The 22,319-nt window shown below is 49.4% G+C and overlaps 1 long non-coding RNA gene across 1 annotated transcript; it reads right to left on the bottom strand.

Annotated features, from left to right (window-relative positions):
* Positions 1-1,811: 1,811 nt before the first annotated feature.
* On the bottom strand, positions 1,812-13,863 carry LOC121153056. Its single transcript, XR_005883336.1, has 3 exons — positions 13,584-13,863; positions 2,620-2,763; positions 1,812-2,532 (listed from the first exon to the last, which is right to left on the bottom strand). It is a non-coding gene; the product is annotated as an uncharacterized LOC121153056 (long non-coding RNA).
* Between the last annotated feature and the right edge of the window lie 8,456 nt (positions 13,864-22,319).

The following is a 22,319-nucleotide window of genomic DNA, read 5'->3' as shown; positions in this document are numbered from 1 at the left end:
TTATTGTTTTTATTCTCATTCATTCAAAAAAGTTTGTTTCCTTATTAATTTCCTCACTGACTCATAGGTCACAAAGTAGCATCATTTACTTCAAGAAGGCTTTTATTTTCTTTTTCATTTCTTCAGAGACACATTGGTCATTCAGTAGCATGCTATCTAACTTTATGTTGTAAATTTTCTATCTTTTCTTACTGTTGTTGATTTGATTTTATGGCATTTCATTTAAGAGGATGAATAGTAACTATGTAATAGAGATGATCACATCCAATGTGAAGATACAATGCAGTATATACCTCTGCTTTGAATCAAAGATGGACTCCCAATGAAACTATTGGATATATCTTGACCATAGGATGCTGGACTCTCTGCCATTTTCCACACCTACAATGTCAGGATACATTTACATAGCAGAATGATGGACTTATGACTGATTATGAAGGACTATAATATTATAATGATACAGGGGAAATCAGTGGAGAAGTGGGGGTTTAGGGGGTGGGAGGAAGGGAAATCCCAGAGCCCATGGAACTGTATCATAAAATAATGATATAAACAAATACATTTTTTAAAAAGCAGGGCCCAGGGAGCTCAAGGCTCTGTGGCTTTCTCAGCTGACTACTCCCACAGGGGAGTCCAGCCAGGACAGTGCTTCCCAGCTGACATGGAGCCCCCCACTTTGGCGTCCATGTGACCCCATAGCTAGTCAGGGCAGACAGGGCCCTGCTCAGGGAGTCCAGGGCCTGGAGGTGTTGTATACAGGGTACCCAGGGACTGCTTGGAAACACTGATTCTGGAGCCTTGTGCCTGACTGCCCAGGAATGCGTGGTTTGGGTTGACTTTCTGGTTTGGCCTACAGGAAGGTCTGATGGGGGAAGGCAGGAATGTGGCAACAGCCCTGGATCACCTTGGAAAAGTACTGCTCAGCCTCGGCCCGGCACTGCCCTTACAGGAAGCTGCTGGCATGAGTCAGATACTGACTCTGGCCTTGTGGCTTCCCATCTGCTCTCCAAGGAGATAAACACACCCTCAGCCACACACAGACTCTAGAAGAAATTTGGGAGATGGGAGTGACTCCATAGCGGATTCCCCAATCCCACTCCTTAAGCAGGGTCACAGACAAAGGAGACAGGAGACCTTCAGGCTCCAGACACTCCTGGATGTCTTGGAAGTATTCTTAAGCTTTTTTTTTGTCACATATATTGATTTATTTGAAAGGTTGAAGCGTAGAGAGGGAGAGACAAAAAGGGAGAGAGCTATCTTTTATCTACTGCTTCGTTTTTCCAAATGGCCACAATGGCTAGGACTGGGCCATACTGAAGCCAGGAGCGAGGAGCTTCTTCCAGGTCGCCCACATGGATACAATGGCCCAAGGATTTGAGCCATCTTCCACTGTTTCTCTAGGAACATTATCAGGGAGCTGGATCAGAAGTGGAGCACCTGGGACTTCTACTGGCATCCCCCCATGGGATCCTGGCATTGCATGTGAGAGCTAAATTTACTGTATCATGGTCACCAGCCCCTAAGCATACTTTTCTTTGTTTGTTTTTATTGGACAGTTAGATATACAGAGAGAAGCAGAGACAGAGAGGAAGATCTTCTGTCCACTGATTCACTCCCCAGGTGGCCTCAATGGCCAAAGCTGAACTGATCTAAAAGCCAGGAGCCAATAGCCTCCTCCAGGTCTCCCATGTGGGTGCAGGTCTCCCATGTGGGTGCAGGGTCCCAATGCCTTGGGCTGTCCTTGACTGCTTCCCACGCCACAGGCAGGGAATTGAATGGGAAGCAGGGCCATGGGGACATGAACTGGTGCCCATACAGTTTCCTGGCACGTGAAAGGCAAGGACTTTAGCCACTAGGCTATTGCACTGGGCCCAGGAGCACACTTCCTCATTCTCTTATCTAGAGTTCCGAGAGGTAAAACTAGGTAGAGTTCTCTCCCTGCTGGGTTGTGTGGCCGGATGGGCATTCACCTCGATGGGATATCATCAGTCTCTTAACTGCAGAGAAGGCAGAAAAGCCCATGGAAGGTTGTGATCAAGGCCACAGACATGGAGGGTCGAGGGGTTGCCTCAGTGGGTCAGCAGCTGGAAAAGTCTGGGGGAAAGGAGGTAGGGCCATGGCTCAGCCCATCTTCTCGGCCTCCTCGGGCCCAAGCCCAAGAACAGAGTTCAGTGACGTTCCTGCTTTCTGCCTTCCATGGGCCAATCTCTGGGCACCGCCAACCTTGCAGCTGCCTCCAGTTGGGCCACCGGATGTAGCATTTGTTCCTTGATTTTCCCACGCCAAAATGGCATTGAACTGTTGACAGATTTGGAATGGGGCATCACTTCAGATCAGCTCCTGGGTGTGAGAGAGAGGCTGAGGCGGGGGTGGGGGGGGAGAGAACTGAATTTCTTCCATTTCCCTCTGCCCATCTCTCTGGCTCACTTTCATACTGTTACAGTTACTCATTCAGACTTCAGTGACCCACATTCAGCTCTGATGATGGTGAAAGCGAGTTCATGGTCACTGATGATTCAGGAGAACCGGAGGCTTGAAAGATGAGCTGAGTCAGTCATGTGAGCTGTGCTTTTTCCATCCTCCCTCCCCCGTGCCATTGTAATGTGCACACCCGCTCACCTTGCCCTAGGGGTTACTGTCTGAAGTGTGTTGGCCCATGGGAGCGCAGAGAGGGTGCGAGATAGAAGCAGGTAAATCCACACGGCCACTCTTCAGGACTGCTCCAAGGCTTTCAGGCCCCTTGAGAGACACCAGTCATGCAGGCTCCCACGATCCAAGCAGGGAAACAGAGACAAGGAACATTAGAGGCTGTTGCAGTCAACTGCTCCAAGACCCTCCCTCCAACATGTAAGAGGCAGGTTTGGTCTCATCTGTGAGCAAACCCCTTGGCAAAGGGGAGGGGAGTTAAGTCCAGCTCAGAAATGTGCAGATGACATCAGAGTGCCTTAATGGTGGCCACCCATTCGGGGTGGACCAATTCTTGGAGTTGATCTTCAACCCTGAACAACAGTGTCATCGCCAGTCTTACCCCTTCCTGCTTACCTATGCTTGGCTTCTACCGTTTCTCCACCTGGAGCTTTTCAGTCCAATCCAGTTCTCATCAGGTACATCTAGAAACTTGGTAGAGATCCAGGATCCCAGGTCCTAGGCTTACAGAATCAGAAGTCCTGTGGGAGCCCAGCCAGTTCCTGATGGCCTATACCAGCCCCAGCCCTCAGGGGAGATGCAAGGTTAGGGACCCTGCTCTAGAACTCTTCGAGCTGGGCTGCAGGAGGCAAAGCTCTGTGCAGAAGCTGTACCAGGAACGTAGAACAGAAGTACACAGGCCACCTGGTTGTGATCACAGTTCTGACCCAAAGGGCTCAGAACGGTTCTACTTGGGTACTCTTGGCCACCTCACTTCTTGCCACCAGCCCTAGTCTCCCAAAAGTGGGGCTACATCCTTTGAGGGTTTGTAGGTGAAAGGCACAGTTCTTCCTGTCCGGGCTGGGCTGAACTGAGAGAGGGAGGTGGGGGGCGGGGGGACGGGGGAGAGGGGAGAGAGAAAAGAGAAGGAACACGAAACTGCTGGCTCTCAGCATACCCAATTAAAATAGCAAGCTTAATATGACACACTGAAACCCCTAACCATTTGTTGCTATGGTACAAGCAAGAGTCTAAAGCCAGAGAAAACCCCAACTCTCCCGGTTTGGCTTCCCTACCCCCATCCGCCCCTCATCTCACACATGTATGCCACACAGGGCTCAGGGGCAGGTTGAGGGGTCCCCCTGTTGAGGGATCCCGGAAACAAAAGCCAGTTTTACGCACTCCAGGGCAGAGCAGCAGGAGGGGAGGGCTTGGGGTGGAGAAGTACTAAGTTGGGGGGGGCGAAAGGGAAGTGCTTTCAGGGTTTCCTCTCCTTGCCTTCCTTCTCCAAGGAGGCTGAGGCCTCCAATAAAAAGCCTGGGACAGCGGATCCGAGGAGCACAGCTGGCCGACTGGGGCCTGGAACCCTGACCAGGCTCCCTCTGCAGGCACTGCAGGCTGTGTTCAGGTATGCTGGGGCAGTACGGTTTCCTCATGCCTGCCATCTGCCAGGCTGAACTTTGTAGCGCTGTGGTCAGGCCTGAGCCATCACACCCAAGTTTGGAACGCTGCCTGCCTCAGGAAGACACACTGTGGCCCCCTCATGTGTTGTTTCTTCCAGGTCTCCTCCTCTGGCTCTGGGGTAAGTTAGCAAGACACCTGCCTTTACAGAGACACATAGAGTTTGATGGGAGTGTCTCCAAATGGAAAGCACTTGTTATCCAAATGTCGAGGCCCCAGTCCCTTGGTTCCTGCCATTGTAGGCCTCAGGCCTCTCTGGGAAATGATTGAGAGAACCGAGTACCAACTCCTATAGGGTGCTTTTGTTGACATACAGAAAGTTCTAGCAGGAAGTCAAGTGACACGCTTCTTACTCCTTTCCTGCAAGTGACAATGGCAGTAGACCAGAACTGTCTTCCTAAGACTTATCTAGCTCTGTGTGCTAACATTTTAGTGCAAATCCAATTAGATTGTCTTATATCTCCATCTGTTGCCCAGTGTACTTTGCTCTCAAACAACACGTGCTGGTCAGATAAGCGTTCAGAAGACAGACCTTGGACGACCATAAAACCATCTTTTCTAGTGTGGAATATTCAAGTCTTGGAAATGTTAACTTTGACAAGGAGTTGCATCCTATCTTCTGAAACATACTTAAATATACACAGGCACTTTTAAAAAGCCTTGGGAAAATGGAATTCTAAGACAATGTGGGGGCTGGTGCTCACCTTAGCCACCAGCTGGGGCACCCACATTCTGCAGCAGAGCTCCTGGGTTTGAGTTCTAGCTCTGCTCCTGGTTTCATCTTCCTACTAATGACTGACCCTGGGAAGCAGTGGGTGAAACTCAAGCAGTTGGGTCTTAGGGATGAGTTCCGGACACCCTACTCCAAGCTGGCCTACTCCTGCTCAGGATGGGCATTTGGGAAGTGGAACAGCTAATGGAATATAGACTTTTTCTTCATCTCTCCCATTCTCAAATTGAAAAAAGAAGTATTTGTGCATGTGTGTGTATGGGAGAGAGACAGAGAGAGGGAGAGAGAGAGAGAGAATATGCACATATTCCATAACCATTTTGAAGACCCCTTGTAGTCATGTTTGAGGTGTCACATACCTGGCCCATTGTTCTCAACAAATATGTACTTTATTCCATCTCTGGGAACATCCTCCCCAAGAAACAGAAAGTCATCTGGAATGGAAAACTGAATGATCTCAACCCCATTGAAGACCTTCCCTATAACATGTGCCAACCGGACCACCACCTCCCAGTTTCCTCAAACAGTGGCCATGGGTACACAGGGGACACCTTTGGGGACAGGGAGCTACCTGGCCCTCTTTGTTTCAGTTTGCCCAGAATACAGACTTTACTGGTGGGAATTTTTGTGCTCATATGTAGGTGCTCCATGATTATTTTTTAATATTCATCACAGCCACCTGGTAAACCTGGCCAAGGCAATCATCTTTACTTTTTGTATATATTTTATTTTCATAGTTTACATACTTGAGAGAGGTGTACGCTCATGTGAGTCTTCAATTAACGTGGAGAGGATTCAGATACAGAGCAAGGAGGGTGGAACAAATGTTTCCATTTTTTTTCGCCTTTATCCATACTGGGGGAAAGGTAGGGGCACTCCTTGCTGTCAAACTACACCGTCACCCAGGGACAGAGACAGACCTTTGATGACGTCTTAGAGATCCTGACGTGGGGAAGAGTGTTCCAAGGATGTTACTGGACGGGTTTTGATGGTTCTGAGATGTCATTGACTTCATTGCGCCAGGGTGGAGAAGGTCTTTCCCAGGTCTGTTGGCTGACCAGGTCCACTTTAGTGCAACCACAGGCCCAGGAACATGTTGTAAAGATTGGCCAGGAGAGTGGATCAACCTGTTCTGCTTTCCAGCCTCTGATGAGGCACTTGTTGTCCTCTGTTGGCCTAGATAGCCAACAGCCATGTCTCCCATGTGTATCTGGACATGCTGTCCACTGCATGGGCATCAGTAACAAGGTGGTCCAGTCCCGGTACATGCACTCTAAGAACAGAATACATATATGTATTTTTCTTGCTATATACATTTTATTTTTTATAATTTTTATATATTTAATTAGGGTATGAAGGTTCAAGGACTATAGGAAAGTGGGTGAGACCATTTTCACATTCTCTTCTTTCCTTCCTGTTTCTGGGGGAATGGGAGAGATAAGGGGAGAAGCCACATCCAGCCTTACAACCATCCCAGGGTCCCCAATGTGGGGCATGCCCTGAGGGTCCTGCTCAAGTGGTTTTGATAGTTTAATAGTTCTAAATTGCTGTCGATCTTGATGCTCCAATTACAATGAAATCTTTCCAGACTCCACTGGCTGACATAGTCCACATTAGAGAATTCACTTGCCCAGGTATTCACTGCGAACACTTGGCTGGGGTACTTGATCAATTTGTTCTGTTCTCCATCCTCTGTTATGGTACCAGGTGTCCTCTTTAGTTTCCAGTCTACTGCCATCCTCCATGTGCTTCTGGATATGTTGTCCACTGCTCCGTCTGAACCACTGACACATACATTCCACAATAAGACCATGAAATACAAGATTTTTTCCATAGTTGGGGTTCTGAGTCCAGCTGTTCAGTTGGGGGCATTCCCACATAAATTTCATCTGAAGTGATTCCTGACCTGATTCTCATGTGTGCGTAACAATACAGGGTCTGACACAGTCCGTTGCCCAAATCAGCTTTCGAGCATGCTGTTAGCTGCAAATGCAGGGTCAGCTGTCCCCAGCCCTGTCTCCTATGCAAACAAATGGGTGTTACAGTCCAGTTCAATCCTGCCTGCCACACACTCAGCCCCGACACAAACCACTGGAAGTTGTAGCCTAGTCAGAGGGATCCACAATAACCCCCACCAGGCCCGCCCCTGCCCTGGTTCCCATGCTGGCCAATATGTACAACAGACTGGTCCTGTCTGACCCACATCCCATTCAGCCCTCATACATATCAATGGGCATTGAAGCCTAGTTCAGCCCAACTAGCCCCACTATTCAGCCCACACATGTGCCAGCTATCTAGCCTGTCCCAGTCCTGGTTCTCATGCTCACCAGTCAGATTGGCAACCCAAGAGGGAAGTGCCCACTGCTTTCCTAATGGCCTCACTCCCACTCCTGGATCTTGCACTCTCCAGGTGGTACTGCAGTTTAGCTTGACAGAGTTTGCCCCCTGTGCTAGCATCTGCCAGCTGATGCTTTGTCAAAGCCTGATCAACCCTCACCCACTCTGGCTTTTGCATGTACCAGTAGGTACAGTTTGCCTAGCCTGGCTTGTCTCAGATCCAGCTTACATGCAGACCAGCAGGTGTTGTTTCCTGCCCAGCCTGGTCTGTCACCAATCCCAGCTCTCATGCTCACTAGTGGGAGTAGTGGCCCAGCAGGGGAGCTCCCTGCAGCACTCCTACTGGATTCGCCTGCTTTCCCCTGGGTCTCACATGTGCTGACTGGGCACTGTGGTTCAGTTTGACATGGCCCACTCCCCCCATCTCAGCATTTGCCAGTGGGTGCTGTAACCTGGCCCAGCCTGGTCGGTCCCCAGTTCCAGCTCATGCTACAGAGTAGACATCCCAGCCAGCCCCCAGTCCTGGTCCTAATGTGAACTGGCTGGTATTGTGAACCGACCCAGCATGACCCACACACCATTCTGGTTCTCAGATTTGCCGGCGGGTGATATGAATTGGCCCAGCCTGATTCACCCCAGATCTGAGCATAAGGTAGGCCTGTGGGTACTGTAACCTGGCCCGGTCAGGGCTGCTCCCTTTCTTAGTTCTCGTGCTCACCTGCAGGGACTGTGTACTGACAGTAGTTTCCCAAGCCCCTCCATCAGAACCTCTCCCAATGCCAGATCTCACACACACCGGTGGGTCCATGGACCAGCCCTACTTAGTCCACCTTGTGTCCTAGCCTTTCCTGCCTGGTCCTCACCAATTCCGGGTCTTTCTGTTGAGTGCTACAGCCCAGCCAAGCCTGATTTACAGCCAGACACAGCTCACACATGGCTCCACAAGGGCAGACACCTAGCCCAACCAATCTTACATCCACCCTGCTTCTCATGTTCATGAGTTGGTGCTGGAGTTTAGCCCAGTCTGGTACACTTCAGACCCAGTTCACACCCATGCTGAGGGAGACTGCAGCCATGTCCAGAGTAGACCACAGCCCCCACTCTAGCCTCCGTGCTCACCAGTGGGATTCAATACCCAGTTGGAGCATCCCCTTAGCTCTCCAGCCAGGCATGATCCCAGCCACAAATCAGGCACGTGCCATTAGTTGCTCTGATGCAGCTTGGTACAGCCCCTCCCCTGTCTCAGCCTTTGCCTTCAAATGCTGCAGCCTAGCCAAGCCCAGCTGGCCTCTAGTCCTTCTCTCACTATTGGGTGTTGCAACCAGGCCCTGCTCTGTCTGCTCTCATCCCTGGTTCATGCAAAGCAGTAGGTGTGACATCCTAGCCCAGCAATGCTTACACTCCATCCTGGTTTCTGCACTTGCCAATGGGCTAATGAGCCCTACCTGGTTCACCTCCTTCCAAAACCAACTCACACACTTGCCAATAGATGAAACTACCCTCCCGGTCTGCCCAACACCCAGGCCTTAACCATGTGCTCACCAGTGAGAGCTATGACCCACCAGGGGAGTTGCTCAGGTTCCCCTGTTTGGGCCACTCATCTCATGCAGATCTCATGCATGTCAATGGATGCTTGATGTTTACCTGACATGGCCTGCTGCATCCATCCCGGCCTTTGTATGAGTTGATTCAGCCCGGCCTGCTCCTGTTTTAGGGTGCTGATGCCAGTGCTGTAATTGGATCTGCCACACTTGTTTCCAGCCCCAGCACAAGTGAGCATCAGTGAGCTACATGGTCTCACCTAACTCAGCCCATCACCATCCCAACTCTCAAGCTTGTAGTTCCATAGGGTTGGGCCCATTTGTCCTCCACAGAATCTATCCCCGGACCTGGTTCTCTTGGATGCTATTTGGTGTCATGGCCCAGTCTTATGTGACCCATTCCCTGATCCGACACTCACTGTAAGGTACTGGGATCTAGCTCTGCCAGACAAGCTCCCAGCCTTAGCTTGTGTGTGCACTGGCGTGTGGTGGTCAGCCATGTTCCATGCTAACAAGTACAACCCAGGACTACCACGTGGGTTGGTGTATCAGCCTGACCCATACAGATCTTTAGGTCTCTCCCCTCCAAACCACCAGGTCTCAGTCCCCTTGCTTATCTACAAATACAGTGGCCCTGTCATTGGTGTCCTTCAGGAGTCATTCCTCACCTGGGCCCTGTCCCAGACCACATATCTTGTGATTTTTCTCAGTGGTCTGTGTTTGAGTCCAGTCATCTAACTAGGGAGTCCCCCCAGAAACCTTGGCCATGGTGACCTGAGACTTGATTCCTGTGTATGCCAGCTAGTGCAAGGTCATGTTCAGTCTGTCACCTGAAACACCAATGCACATACTGGTGGATGCAGCTGCCTGGTCAGTTCCTCCTCCAGCCCCATCTCTCACACAAACTGATGGGTGCTGTAGCCTAGCCCAGCCCCACCCCACGCCCTGTCTTCATGCACACCATTGGGTGCTGTGGCCTAGCTGGGGCAACTCCCAATAATCCCTTCCAGGCCTGCCCCCAAACCGTTTTCAAGTGTACCAGCATGTGCTACAGCCAAGCCTGGTCTGTCTTACATCCCATCTGGCTCTCATGAACACTCATGAGAGCTGTGGCTTAGCTTAGCCTGCCCATCCCACACATATATGCCCCACCCAGGCTCACATGTATGCCAATGGGCATTATCCTTACTTGACATAGTAATCAAGATGGTGCTGAGAAAGTAATGTTAGATTCCACAAGAGCTGGTCTTCTTGTTTCTAACTGGCTCATTCACTTAATGGCCATAGGGAAAGAGGTACCTTCTACTCTAGAGAGGCACAGCCCATCTCACCATCCCAATGTACTCTTCTCTCCCCTTCCACCCACTGCCCAGCTGTTCCTCCTGCTTTTTTGTAAGGCATGTGATAGCTCAGTGGGCCAGGGCTAGCCTTGCGTCCCTCTCTGGTGATCTCTGTCTCGTGGCCAGGAGCCAGACTCTGGGTTTGCCCTCCTCATTAGCTATGCAGGGGAAAAGCCAACAGAGAAATTTGACTTCAGCATTCTTCTAAGGATCAGTGGTTCTGACTGCTCAGCAAAATTACCTGGAAGAGAGTTTTAATAACACGGCTTCCTGGAACTTCTCCGAAACGCTAGGATTCAGGCAGTCTGGGGCAAAGCTCATTTGGCTGTGTTTTCAGGAGACTTTCCAGATGACTCTGGTGCATGAGCAAGTGTGGGAATCCCCGGAAAAACTCTAAGGTCTTTGAGATTAGAAAACATGCTGGGATATCTTGGGAAAAAAAAATCACTGGAAAACAGAATTAAAACATCAGTTAGGCAGCAGCCATTTGGCATGATAGTTAAGACCCCACTTGGGGCACCTGCATTTTGCATTGGAGTGCCTGGGTTCTGGCCATGACTGTGCTCTTGAGTGTAGCTTTCCTGGGAGGCAGTAGGTGCTGGATCAAGTAGTTAGGTCTCTGGTTTATATGTGAGAAACAGATTAACAGCCATTTGGGGCTCCTTAAAGTCGCAGTGAAAGGCAAAGTCCATAGAGAAGGAGAGACAGAGAGCTTTTCCATTGGCTATTTCACTCTCCAAATGGCCACAATGGCTACAGTTGGCCGGATCTGAGACCATGAACCTGGAGCTCCTTTCAGGTCTCCTGCATGGATGGGTACAGGGGCCCAAGCACCCGGGGTTTTCTCTACTGCTTTCACAGGCCACCATCAGGGAGCTGGATTGGTTGTAGAGCAGCTAGGACTTGAACCAGTGCCCATATGGAATGCTGGAGCCACAGATGGAGGCTTAACCCATTACACTGCAATGCCAGGCCCTGTTTTGGGCTCTTTATTTCAGCCTAGCTCAGCCCCCAAGTAAATTATCTTTCATTTCTACATCCCATGAACTTTTTGAAATATCCATGCATAAATCTTTCCTCTTTGTTGTCTTCCACTGTCATAGCACCTGGCATCACAAATAATTGCTTGCTGAATATTTGTCGAGTCAATGAGCAAATGAATGATTGAAAACAGGGTGCTAGATTACAAGTACAGGTCACCAGTCTCTTATTTAAAGGCTAGGGCCGATGGGTTGTAGACAGCAAAGACTGTGAGGTCGGGTGGGGGCAGTAAACAGAAAACAGGGTCATTGGAGCCCCACTTAGGAGAACACAGCTCTTGTGCTTGAAAATGCTTCTCCTTGGGCCCGCCGCCGTGGCGCAAGTGGTTAAGGTCCTCACCTTGCACGCCCCGGATCCCATATGGGCGCCGGTTCTAATCCCGGCAGCCCCGCTTCCCTTCCAGCTCCCTGCCTGTGGCCCGGGAAAGCAGTTGAGGACGGCCCAAAGCTTTGGGACCCTGCACCCGCGTGGGAGACCCGGAAGAGGCTCCTGGCTTCGACCGTTGCGCTCACTTGGGGAATGAATCATCGGATGGAAGATCTTCCTCTCTGTCTCTCCTCCTCTCTGTATATCTGCCTTTCCAATAAAAAATAATAATAATAAAAATAAAATCTTAAAAAAAAAAAAAAAGAAAATGCTTCTCCTTTAGTGAGCTTGTTGCCTTTCTGTTGGGACTTCCCTCTGCAAAAGCCAATCTGACGTGGGCACTTCCCCTGCTTGGCCTCGCCAAGGGATAAAGTCTATCTCCCGTCCTCTGACGCACAAGTTCCTGTCTGCGCCTCCCGGGCTCAGCACGGCTCTCCGTCCCCATCTCTGGCATTCTCGTCTTCTTCCACATCTGCCCAGGTCTGCCATGTTCCTCTGCCTGTGGTGCTCACCTCCTCTCCTGGCCCACTGCCTCCTCGCATTTCACCTGGCTCCTGGTTTCAGAAAATTGCAGCTTAAAAACATTACATTTTCTAACATTTATTTTATTTGAAAGGTAGTGTGGGGGGGCCTGGGGGGTGTGGGTGTGTGTATTGGGAGGGCAGGAAGAGATAGAGAGAAAGAGAGAGAGGTGTTGTGTCTACTGGTACACTCCTCAAATGGCCACGATGGTCAGGAGCTTGGCCAGCTGGAGCCAGGAACCAGGAATTCCATCCTGGTCTTCCTTACAGATGCAGAGGCCTAAGCTCTTGAACCATCTTCCACTGCTTTCAAGCACTTTAGCCGGGAGCTGGACGGGAAATGGAACAGCCAGAATTTAACCTGCACTAGGCAGAAAAGCTGTCTGAAACATCACCTCCTATTTCCCCAGGAGACCCTCAAATCCCTAGTGGTCAAGACCACTCTGTTGTGACCACAGGCTAGCCAGTGGGTGTCCCAATATTTGTGAAATGAAGAGAAGTTGGGACAGAAAACAAACAAGCCACTGGGGACTGGGGCTTTTTGGCATAGGGATATAAACAAAGCCATGGCTTTGTGTTTATAGAAGAATTAGAGCCAGAGCTGAGTTTATGAAGGAGAAAAGTAGAACTTGGAGATTTAGGGGGAGGCGGGGAAAGGCCATGGGAAGGCCAGTTTCAATGCCCAACCAATCTATGAATGGGGTCAGATACCCAAGGTGGAAAATCAGCCCCAGGGTCACGCTGGGTCAAGGCACAGTGCCAAGCTAGCTGCTGAATGGGGAAAGCCTCAAAGCTGGCACACAAGGCAGCTGAGGCCCCTGCCTGTTCTGGGGCCTATAGCCATAGGAGTTGCCACTAAGGCATGTGTGGGCAGAGAGCACCTGACAAGTGCACCCGGTCAGGTGTTCTGCACTGGGTCTGGCGGGCACCTCCAGGCTGGTACTGGAGGCAGCTGATTTTCCTGTTTGATGAGCTGATGCCTTAATTTGGTCTGACAAGTGGAGGCTGTTGTGAGAAGCAGGCCTGGACTTTTGACATTCAGCAAGCTAGAAATAACCAACTGGGTTTCTGGCGCTGGGACCGCAAATGTCTTGCCCTTCGCCCAAGATTGCCAGGCTAAAGGGGTGTTGACTCCTGTACAGACCTGTAGTCTGTGTTTCAGGAGGTTGTAGTCTAGGCCCAGATCTTACCTCCATGATTTGCAGGATGGAGGGCCTAGCCACTGGGGTCGCTGCAGAATGCAGTTGTTGAGAGCTATGCCCCTTCAGCCTTGCGTTGAAAATAATTCCAAGTGGCTGCCCTGTCTGTGCTCATCCCACTGCCTGGGTTTGATGCCTACTGCTTCTACGAGTCCTGTGCTTCCCACACCTACTGTGGCAGGGCCCTGGACATGATCCTGATCGCAAATGTTGCTGATGAACCTCGTGTGGCTGACCCACCGAAGGAGATTCTATAGAAACCTGCAGGCTCTGGCCCTAGAAAACTCAGCCCATTGGCAAACATGGCTTACAGCTGTTGGGAGTTAGCTTGGTGGCACCAGCCTCTGGTTGAACATCTGCCATCTGCTGCTCCTCTGTGGGTGAGGAGAATGGCAGCAAACCAGCCTCTGGAGCTGCCCTACCTTGCAGTCTTGATGCGCTGAGTTCCACCTTTCCCCTCCTCGCTCCCTCCGTGGAATGTCCTGTGGCAGTTACAGCAGTGTGGTCAGCACTGTCATCGGCTTCAGCAGCACCCTCTGCAGCCACCTGGCCCTGGCAAAAGAGCCAAGAGCTGGAGCCAAACTTTCGCCAAGTGGCTCAGCTTGTCCAGGGTGTCTCCTTGCAGGTGGGCTTCTGGAACAATGGGGAGCTCTGGGGAGGGGCTTTCTTCAATGTACCTGCGAGAAATAAGTCTAACAATGGCTGATTCAAGAGGCCCTGGTAGTTGGCCCTGGCTCCTGCCACATTGTTTTGAAACAATGAGTGAACCCAGCTGGGGATGGGAAAGCAGGAAGTAGAAATCTAACCCTCTGCTTTTCCGATTGCGACTGGGACCAAAGACAGAAACCTTCGCAGGAGCCTGAGAGCGAGGCGGGCTCTGAGCCGGGCCTCTGGCTCTGAGAGGATCTGAGTGTGTATTAACATTTGAGAGGACTAGGGCCCAAACTGCTCATGCTGGCCACGATGAGAGAGACACAGCAGGTGGATCTTCTAAGCTCTGCTCACAGGAGACTGGCCATGCTCCTGCTGCTCTCCCCACCCCTGCATCCTGACATACATCAGCACTCAACCACAGACAACAGGCACCTGCTTGCAGAGTCACCCCCGCTGGGCTACTTTTCTGATTCTGTTCTCTGGGAAGATGGAGCTCTTCTAGGGACCCAGATTTGAATAGAATGCACTTTGGTTTTTTAACTCCAGCTGCATTTCTGACCTCAGTGCTGCTGGCACCAGGGCCAAGGGCTCACTGTCAAATGGCTTAGGGGTCAGAGGATGAAGGACATTCCCTGGAGCTGCCTGGCACCAGTTTCACTTGGTTTTGAAAATGAAGGTGCAGAAATGATGGAAGGTGAGGAGAGCACAGATTAGTAACTTGCAGAGTGGGACAGAGGGGAAAGAGGAGGAGTGTAGAAAATGTGTGTGTGTGAAAGAGAGAGAGAGAGAGAGAGAGAGAGAGTAGTTGGGGGGTACAGATAAGCAGCAGCCACACCTGCTGGGGCAGGGACTGGTCTCCCAGGACATCCCTCTGCATACCTGGGTTCTTGCTGTTGAAGGAAAGGCATGCTTGGTCAGTGTATAGAACACGTCATTGTGGGCATCTTCTTGCTGTCCTGGCTTTTGAAGACTCAAGTAGCTCCAAGGTGTGAGCCGCTCCGTGTGCACCTTAGAGCGACACCCTGGGCTTCACTATGCTGCTTTTGCTCAGTGCTGCAGACTCCCTGGGGAAGTGCTGACCTGCAAAGACACACTGTGTTATAGCTGAGAGTGTCTTAGCTTCCCTTCCAGTCTCTCATATCTTGGGAAATAATTGCTGCTCTGTCATGAATGAGGCCATTTTTTTAATAGTTCACAGAGGAAAAACAATGCAGCTAAAAGTTTACTTTGTTGCCAAGAAAATTAAAATCTATGCATATGCTTCTGTGATATGCATTTTCCATGCATTTTTTTGAAGATGATACATGGAGTTCAAACATTTTTTTGCATCAAAACAGGCTTGTCTTTGCATTTCATTTTCCATGACTCTTTGGAAATATGCTCATGTGCCTTTTCATTTTTGCGTTTTTTCCTAGGTGAGCTGTGGCTAAGTGGACACAATCGCGGAAAATTCAGTAGGCTTCGGTTTCCATGGAGATGGATTCAGCTAACAGGGAAGACAAGGGTAAGCAAAACTGCATGTACAACATGTGAGACTCCAGGCAGGGAGGAGCCGAGCAATAATTACCTGGGATTCAGGGTTAGTGAGACAATCAGAGGGGCACTGTGTACTGTGTATCTTCATCACCTGAACGCTGGGCAGTTCAAATCTCTACTTCTCAAATACAGCTATAGTTCCAAGCAACCTACTTACCGTGGACCCAGTTACTCCCAATTCTGATCTCTTGGCTTCAAATCCTTCATTTTCTTTTTTCTGTAACCTCAAACTTGTCTAAGAAGACCTCCCAATAGATACAAACTCAAAGGGCTTTATTCTTTACACAGACTCTACTCAGCACGTATAGACTTGTTACACGCTATGCAAGCCCAGGATTAGCCTCTATTTGCTTTACTCTTGTTGGCCTGTGCAAGTTGACCGTTAGCGTTTCTTGCTCTGCACTCACAGACCGGAGCCAGTGCGGGAGACCTGGACGGCAGCCTCTCAGTGTCAGGCGCGTGGCTCATGCATCAGAAACACAGAACCTCTTCTGCAGACTGAGACAGGGTTGGGACTGTTCACTGGGGCATTCCTAGCTCTGTATGAAGGCTTTGTTTTTCAAAGCAGGGGATTTCAATCTCCAGCATCAAGGAGACAACACGCCACTGTCAGCATATTTCTTAAGCATCTGTTTGTGTTGGATCCCATGATGAAGCAGAGTCCTTAAACACAGTCTTCCCTGCTTTTCCTGGTGCAATTCCCAGGGATGCAACAGGTGGCAGGCTGTATTCAACCATGATCTGTACTTATTTTTTATTTAGTTCTTAAGATCTATTCATTTGTTTGAAAGGTAAAGGAACATAGAGAGGAGAAAAGGGACTCTCTCTCTCTCTCTCTCTCTCTCTCTTTCTCTCTCTCTCTCTCACACACACACACTTACAGCAATTCCATCTATTTTTTAAATGACCACAACAGCCAGATGCAGGCCAAACCAAGCCTGAAGCCAGGAACTCCATCCAGGCTTCCCACACAGGTAGCACAGGCCCAGACACTTGAGCCAGCATCTGCCGTTTTCCAACTGCATTGTAAAGAAGGTGAATTGGAAGAGAGAGAGGCAAAAGGACTTGAACTAGCACTCTAATTTTAGATACTGGTGTCACAGGAGGTGATAAATGGTTGTGCCACAACACCGGTCCCCATAATGTTTACTTCCCAGATGGCTGCAATGACCAGGACTGGGCTAAGCTGAAACCAGGAGCCAGGAGCTTCATCCAAATCTCCTGTGTGGATGGTAGTGCCCCAAACACTTGGACTATCTTCTGCTGGATGACCCTGGCTTTTAGCAGGGAGCTGAGAAGCCAGGACTTGGATCAGCACCCGTGTAGGATGCTCATGCTACTGCAGGAGCCTTATCTGCACTGCCACAATATGATACAGCCCTTCTTCACGGCCATGATCTATTATCCATCAATCATTATGATCATCATCATCATCATCATCATCAGGAAAGTTTGGGAGCTCGTCTCTGCTCAAATTTCCGTATTATTCTGAACCACAACCGAGAAAAAAAGAATAAACTTCTCTGATTTAAGGACCAAAAGCAGTTTGGTTTCTTGGCCGGCCAGGGACACTAAATGGTAAGTCTTACACTTGTAAATCAGAGCAACACTGTGGCCTTCTGGAGGCAGGCTACTACTTCAGCTGCACCTGACCTTCATCTACATGGGGTGGCTGAGAATATTCATCCCTTCATAGTAATCTGTGCCTGTTGTGTGCCATGCCCCGTGGCAGGCATTAGAGACAGTGGCAAGAAGAGGAAACAATACTTCTAACCTAATGGGAGAGACTGGAGTTAATCCAACAAGTAAGCACACGATTATCAGCTCTGATAAAGAGCTCCAAGCGAAAAGAATAAGACACTCCAGGGAATATTACTTATCTGGACTCTTGGGGGTGGGCAGGGATTGGAGTCTAGGGGAGTCAGGGGGTGCTTCTCAGAGGAAATGACATTTGAACCTAACTTTGAAAGAGAAATAGGGAGTTGCTTGCAAATGTTCACACAGAAAGTACAATCAAAGATAAGTTTGTTTTGGTGCCAAAGATTTTTGAAATCTACACGTAGTGTAGTCCTTTCATGCTACACAGTTTCTACCGGTTTTTGGAAGATTTCACTTCTGCACGGATTTCTTTTCTGGCTCTAAAATAAACTTACCTTTTGATTTCATTTTCCATGAGCTTTTGGAAGTGCTCCTCTGGAAACTGAAATGCAAAGGAGGGTGTGGCCACTGTGCTGGAGAGAGAAAGAGCTGGGTCATGGCAGGGGTGTAGATAAGGCGGGAGGCAAGCAAGGTCCAGGAGTGGGCAGGGGCTGACTCACTGCGGGACAGTAAACAAAGCTGAGGGCTTTGCTTTTATTTTAGAACAATGGGAAGCCATTGCAAGGAGGGGGAGCAGACCTGAACTCCGCTTCCACAAGCTTGCTCTGTGAGACAGTGGGGAGCGAAACCTCTCCTTCCTTAGGCCCTGGAAACTGAGCTGCTTGAGTCCAGGAGTTTGTTCCACTCCCAAAGAAGTAATCCTTCAAATTATAACTCTATTGTGCCCAAGCTCGGGCAAGATCCCTGCTGCAGATCACCCTGATCTTGGCTTTAACCATTTTCTGTCCAAAGTCGATGGGTCAGGCAGTTGCTACAGGCAGGATGGCTTCTGTTCCAGGAATTCTGGCCCGATGCGCTCCTGGGGATGTTGTCAGGAGGCTTCTAAGATGGGTCAACTAGGAAAACAAAGGGAAAAAAGTGTTGCTTGGTCTCCCAAGTACTTGAACTTGATCTTTGATATTTATGATCTAAGATTCTGAAGTTCCAAGGACCCCCTCCTGGGGTGGTCAGAAACTCTGAGCTATTTCTGATGTGGAAATACTTTTTAACCAACCTTGGTTACTTCTGAACCATGAAATAACCTTCATAGGGAGGCTGGTTTCCACCTGTACCGCTAGCCAGTTCCTGAAGCTCCCGGTACTGGCAGGGGAACACCTCCACCCCTGGGTTGCCTTAATCCTCCATAGGCCTTGTTCCAGCTTCCCCCACCCAAAGAAATGGCGTGCTCCTTTGATTTACAGGGTGCACTGAAGGCAGGTGCACTCCCAGAGCCCCAGTTACTCATCTTTCTGCATACCAAAGGAATTCTAGGAGTACCCAGACAAGCTGCTGGAAAAAAACCCCAAAAACCAAAAAAACAAAAGCCATGTTGTTTGAGGACCTAGGGGCCTCAGGTCCTACTGATGCAACTGAACAGAAATGCAGCAAAGGTGGCATGCTACTTGTGCCAGATGAGGTGGCTGCACTTGGGAAGTCTGGTAGCTGCCCGGTAAGCAGAGCAGCCTGAGGAGATCGGCTCCAGTGCCCGGCTTTGTCCTTCCACACACAGCTCCCTCCCTTCAACCCACTTCTCGGCCCTTAAGCTGATCTGTCCTGACAGCTGCCAAATTGGTCCTCTCCTTCCTGGGGCTCGCGTTGGCACTCCCACGAATCTTTCCTTTCACTGTGCAGCCCGACTTCAAGGCTGAAATAAGATGCCTGCAAAGGCCTCCCAGGGAAGAAGAGTTCCAGTCAACAAACAGTTCTGGCAAAGAGAGAAACGCGTGGTGGTGCCAGGATGTCCGCAGCAAATGCAAGTCTGTCTCTGGGTAGGAATGACCTGTAGACAATTGTGAAGAACGCACGGGTCAGACACAAAGCCGTGGTGTCTGTTAGCATCTCGCTACGGTTTTCTTAAAGCGTGTTATTTTTAATGCACACATAGTTGTGTGAATTTATGGGCTATTTTGTGATACAGGTATATATTGTGGAATGATAGCAAGCTAGTTAGCCTGTCCATCACCTCATGTGATTCGTACCTTTAAAAAAGGGCTTATTGGAAAGGCAGACCAGCAGAGAGAAAGAGATGCAGATAGAGAGAGAGATGTGTGTTTTCTCTACTGATCCATTCCCCAAGTGGCTGTAAGGGCCTGGCGGGGCCAGGTTGCAGTCTAGAGCCAGGAGCGTCAGCTGGCTCTCCCAGGTGGGTGGCAGGGGCCAAGCACGTGGACTATTTTCCTCTGCTTTCCCAGATGCATTAGCAGGCTTCTGAATTGAAAATGGAACCGCCAGGACTAGAACCCGTGCCCATGTGGGATGTGGACACGGCAGGTAGTGGTCCCTGTGGTTTCTTAAAATCCCTTCTGTGAGCAATTTCAAAGTGTACAGTACATTATTTTATTTTGTTTTTAAAGGTATATTTTATTTTTATTGGGAAATCATAGAAAGAGAGAGAAACAGGTTTACTCCCCAAATAGCTGCAACTGCTAGAGTTGGCCTGGTCTGAAGCTGGGAGCCAGGAACTTCTTCCAGGTCTCCCAAGTGGGTGCAGGCACCCAGGGACTTGGGTCATCCTCTGCTGTTCTCCTAGGCCATAAGTAGGGAGCTGGATTGTAAGTAGAGCAGCTGGGACTAGAACCAGCATCTATATGGGATGCTGACACCACAGCAGAGGCTTGGTCTGCTATACAACCTCACCGGCCTTTATTATTAATAATAATAATAATTATTATTATTATTTGGTCACCTTGCTATACAAGTTTCTTTCTGATCCAGAAAAATTAGTGAGACTGCCCAAACCTGTTGAAATCTTGGCCACACCTTCAACTGGGTGGCACAAGAATTGCCCAGCCATTTCCCAATTGGTTAAGAGACCACCAATGGGGAACATTTTACCTGTAGGTTCCCGCCCAATCGGGGGGGGGGCCACGGAGCACTTGAAATCCCAACAGTCTTCCTGAAACCCGGGAGGCACTTTCCCTTTCCCTCTTCCCTTGGTCACTTCGCAAATAAAACTTCTCTATCTGCAACTGATTTCTGGCTTTTTATTTCTGTATTAAGCTGAGGAAAGAATCCGTTGGGCTTTTCTGGTACTCATTAGCTTGTCTGCTCTGCTCTGTCCTGATCTGAGGACGTGGTCACTGAAGGCCACAACTTGAATGTCATCCACAGTCTGGAGTCACTGGCTGACCATCCCGTCAGCAGCTGATGCAACGGCCGTTGATAATGCACCTGACCTCCGCATCTTCACTCTTCTGTACAATAAGAACAATGCAGCCACTGTATTCTCTAGTGGGCTAGTGAGAAACTTAATTTAGAGTGCTGGATGTGGGCGAACTGTGTAAAGTTTTAAAGTAGGATAAAAATGCAACTATATAATTACATGAAGTAGTATTTTCCTGCCTATTCTGTTTGCCCCAGAAAAACAAATAAACAAACCCAAGTTCATACCAGCCTAAGCAGGCCTAATTTCAGTCTCGGCTGGAATGGAGACGGTGGGCACTTTCGTGGAGCCTGAGAACACACACAGCCTGTCTGTCTGTCTCTGCCAGCTTCCCCATGCTGTCCTCAGAGCCAGTCCTTCCTGCTGAAGGTTGATAGGCACCACAGGAGGCAATGTCTAGCGTTTTTACGCTGTGAATTCCACAGTTATAGCTGGACTGCCCGGAACACATGTGTTTGTGAATGTGCTGACTGCCAGTGTCTTGCTTGCATTGAAAAACGAACGGGGATAGAAACCAGCCCCTGCTGGTCCTTTGTCATGGTGCAGCGCCTTCCAGCCAGTGAGTTATTGCTTCGGAGGGCGAAGGGACGGTGGTCCCAGGGCTGGCACCTGCTGGCTGGCCTTGCCAAGGAGGTGCCTTTTTTCCTCCAGGCCTTGTGGTCCTAAGTTGGAGGTTGTGCATGTTCAGTGAAGCCCTTCAGTGAGGGTAAGCGCAGAGATGGGTTCAGCTATTCTTGTTATTTAACATTTGGGCCACACAATAAATCTTTATCAAGTTCAAGTAAGAGAAAAAGTTTAGATGCTACTGTCTTCTGTTGCTTGAAAATTCTATTAGAGGCCTCATGGATGACTTTTACACGACACAGTAGTCATCCAGTCCAGATTTTTCTTCTTTCTCCTCCAAAGCTATGAATTGTGGAAGAACCATGGTTAGAAAGAAGTAATTGGACCTGATGTGATGGCTGAGTTGGTTAATCCTCTCCTTGTGGATGCTGGGACTCCATATGGACACCAACTCCTGTCTTGGCTGCTCCACTTCCGATCCAGTTTCCTGCCTGTTGCCACAGAAAGCAGTGGAGGACAGCCTAAAGCCTTGGGGTCTGCCCTGAGTGGAAGACCTGGCAGAGCTTCTGGCTCAAAAGTAATCATGCAGGTGTCTTGTAGAATAGGAATACTCAACTTGATCCGTCTAATCCAGAAAGCCTTTCTGGAAGGAGCTGTGATGGCAGGGGCTTGGTCAGGTGAGATTGGGGCTGGAGCTGAACTGCCAGTAGGCGTGGTTCAGCCATGTACAGGCAGTTCCTGAATTTCTACCCTTGCCAGGGATGAATGTGTTCCAGACCGTGTTCCGTTTTGCTGTGCACAGCAGCTCCCCCTGGTCTGTGGCTCTGGTTTCCACAGTTGTAGGTACCCACAGCCAGCCGCTGATACTTCTGCTGACCGATTATCACCACAAGATGACCGGTGGCTTGTCACCGTATCACACTTCCTAAGTCACTCCCTCCCTTCTCCACACAGTGTGGACATGGCACTGCCTCATGTTATCGCAAGACAAGCAAGCATAGTACAGTAAGAGATTTTGAGGGAGAGATTGTATTCATGCTATTTTATCATGGTATAGTAGGACACTTGCACCAGTTCATGGAAAGTGGAATTAAAAGTAAGGCTTACTTATGTGTAAAATATTTCTGAAATCCATGCCTACAAAGAGTTTTCAAAAAATTCTTGGATAATGTGATTAAGAAAATAAAACAATAAATGGCAACAGAAAGTTTGACATGAAAAATAACCTCATTTTAATTTCATTTTTCCATGAAGTTAAAAAAATAGTTATTTTTATGTACTCAGGAGGGACAGACACAGACAGAGCTCCCATTCTTGGATTCACTGCCCAGACAATGTCAATGGCTGGAAATGGTCCAGTCCTGGTCTCCCACTTAGAGATGGG

Source organism: Ochotona curzoniae, unplaced genomic scaffold (assembly GCF_017591425.1).
Source record: "Ochotona curzoniae isolate NIBS_2020 unplaced genomic scaffold, NIBS_Ocur_1.0 contig_2688, whole genome shotgun sequence".
NCBI classification, from domain to species: domain Eukaryota; kingdom Metazoa; phylum Chordata; class Mammalia; order Lagomorpha; family Ochotonidae; genus Ochotona; species Ochotona curzoniae.
The sequence above is the reverse complement of the archived record's forward strand: the minus strand, read 5'-3'. Positions and strand labels throughout refer to the sequence as shown.